This window comes from Colobus angolensis, unplaced genomic scaffold (genome assembly GCF_000951035.1).
Source record: "Colobus angolensis palliatus isolate OR3802 unplaced genomic scaffold, Cang.pa_1.0 Scaffold18, whole genome shotgun sequence".
In the NCBI taxonomy this organism is placed as follows: domain Eukaryota; kingdom Metazoa; phylum Chordata; class Mammalia; order Primates; family Cercopithecidae; genus Colobus; species Colobus angolensis.
This window is the reverse complement of record NW_012114932.1, coordinates 2,955,338-2,957,748: the sequence shown is the minus strand read 5'-3', so window position 1 is coordinate 2,957,748 and position 2,411 is coordinate 2,955,338. Positions and strand designations below refer to the sequence as shown.

The following is a 2,411-nucleotide window of genomic DNA, read 5'->3' as shown; positions in this document are numbered from 1 at the left end:
CTGCCCATCTCGGCCTCCCAAAGTGCTGGGATTACAGGCTTGAGCCACCGCGCCCGGCCTATTCATGTTGTTGTATCCATTGTTCATTCCTTTTTATCGCTTAGTAGTTTTCCATTGTATGGATATGCCAAATCTCTCCTCCTCATTTTGTGAATCCATACACAAATCAGGTTTTCATTCTCACTACATCACTGTAACTGCTCCTACCAAGGTCACCCAACATTAATTCTAACCAGTCTTCCCTGAACACATCCGCAGCATTTGTCAGAGCTGATCTCTGCCTCGTCTTTGAAGCAGTTCCAAGTGCCTTCCAGAATGCCTCATTCTCATGGTGTCTTTCCCCGTCTCCCGATCAGGCTTGCTCCAACTCCTTGGCTGCTTTTCCCTCATCTCCAAAGGCCTCTAAACTGGTGTGTCCTGGGGCTCAATCCAATCTCCTTTCCATTTATACTCCATTGGTGATCGCATCATGTTTTTTGAGACAGGGTCTCATTCTGTCGCCCAGGCTGGAATGTAGTGGTGCGATCTCGGCTCACTGCAGCCTCTACCTCCCAGGTTCAAGCGATCCTCCCGCTTCAGCCTCTGAGTAGCTGGGACCATAGGCACGTGTCACCACGCCGGACTAATTTTTTGTAGAGCTGGGGTTTCGCCATGCTGCCCAGACTGGTCTCAAGCATGTTTTTTGCTTTCAAAGTCATCTATAAGCACCAGAGGCAGAGTTACATAGATCCTTCCTGCCTACCCCCACTGTCCCTGCCCTCAGGCCACTCCAGCATCCGGTGGGCCAGGAACCTCAGACGATTTCTTGCCTCCTTTCTCTCTCCTCCAGGGGCCCCGTTCAATGTCCCCATCTGCCCACAGCGCCTGTCATCCCAGCTGCTCCTCTTGTCCTGCCCTTGCTCAGACCACCCGAGCATCATTCATGCTCTGGCCCCTGGCCACCAGGGCCACCCCACATGCTGTCCTTACAGGTGGTGCCTCGCCATTCTTGGGGACCAGGGCCTCCTTGTTCTGGTCATACACAATGGGGTGTAGATCGAGCGACAAGTGAGCAGGTCTGCACGCCAGGTGGGCCGAGGGTGGCCATTCCGATGTCAGTGTGGGGGTGTGAGGGAACATTGCATGGGGTGCACGTGGGCTGGGTGTGGCGTGCCGCGGTGTGGCACCAGGCAGGCGGCTTGGCGGGGCCCACGATCAGCGCAGTTGAGACCATTAGGACGGTTAAAACCGTTAGCTGCCTGTCGCGGAGAGGGTGGGGCCCTGAGGACGGGACGGAATCCCAGTTGGTCGAGACACTGGGGGCGGGGCCGCGCGTGCTACCATTAAGACAGTTAAAACCGTTAGCTGCCTGTCGTGGCGGGGCGGGGCCCTGGGACAGGACGGAATCCCTATTGGTCAGAAGAGGACCTGGGGGCGGGGCCGCGCGTGCTGTGGCAGCTGCAGCTGGACGCGGCCACCTCGAAGCCACGTCAGGGCAGCCCCAGGTCGGGCGCGCGCCAGCAGCAAGAGGTGGGGACAGGAGGGGCTTGGGCAGGGTGGGCTGGGGGAAGGCGTGGGGAGGGGCTGAGAAGCCGGATGGGGCCGTGGGTCTGGGTTCAGGATTCCAGGGGTCCTCCCGGGCTTTCCCCGGACGTTGGTCTTATAGTCCCTCCCCTGCCCTTTCTTTCCTAATGGCGATGGCCCCTCTGGCTCCTGAAGGAGGCTTCACTTCCGCGCTTATCTTTGGAGAGCAGTTTTCATTCGATTCGCAGGGGTCTGCGACCTCCTCTTCATATCCCCGCCGGGAGTTGAGGAGTGAGACCGCGTCGGCCCGGGCGGGGCCAGAGTGAGCGGAAACCCAGAGAAGCCCGCTGGGATTTCTCTTTGATTATGAGTAGGGAAAACCCTGTGAGGCCTCTGGAAAGACATCAGAAGGATTTAGTCTAGGAGCTCAGAGCGTGTCTCCAGGTAGAGAAGAGGCGGAAAATTAGAGAGGACTGCCGGCCATTGGTGTTTGAGGCGGGCCTGGCGGGGGCCACAGGGGGCCTGACATCTGAGTAAGAGACCTGCTTTATTCTGCTAGAACTTTCTGCAGTGGAGGAATGGGAGGGGCATCTGGAGGGCCTCACATCGCAGCCTCGAGATGCTCGCAGTAGGCCGGCTGCGAAGGCTCACGCCACGCTTTGGGAGGCTGAGGCAGGTGGATCTCCTGAGGTCAAGAGCTCGAGACCAGCCTGGCCAACATGGTGAAACCCCGTCTCTACCAAAAATACAAAAATTAGCCGGGCGTGGTGGCACATGCCTGTAATCCCAGCTACTTGGGAGGCTGAGGCAGGAGAATCACTAGAACCCGGGAGGCGGAGGTGGCAGTGAGCCGAGACCGCGCCACTGCACTCCAGCCTGGGCGACAGAGCAAGACTCAGTCTCAAAAA

At 58.1% G+C, this 2,411-nt stretch overlaps 1 protein-coding gene across 2 annotated transcripts in view; it reads left to right on the top strand.

The window, feature by feature from the left end:
• The first annotated feature begins 377 nt into the window (after nucleotides 1–377).
• The window catches only part of CCDC36 (coiled-coil domain containing 36), a 75,066-nt gene continuing 73,032 nt past the window's right edge, over nucleotides 378–2,411 (top strand). Inside the window, exons 1-3 of one of the 2 annotated variants that reach the window (XM_011939100.1) lie at nucleotides 378–410; nucleotides 482–602; nucleotides 830–1,047. The gene's annotated coding sequence lies outside the window, so the exon portion shown is untranslated. Of the gene's footprint in view, nucleotides 411–481; nucleotides 603–829; nucleotides 1,048–1,439; nucleotides 1,510–2,411 lie in introns of those variants that run through there. The other variant, XM_011939099.1, reaches the window with a different exon arrangement.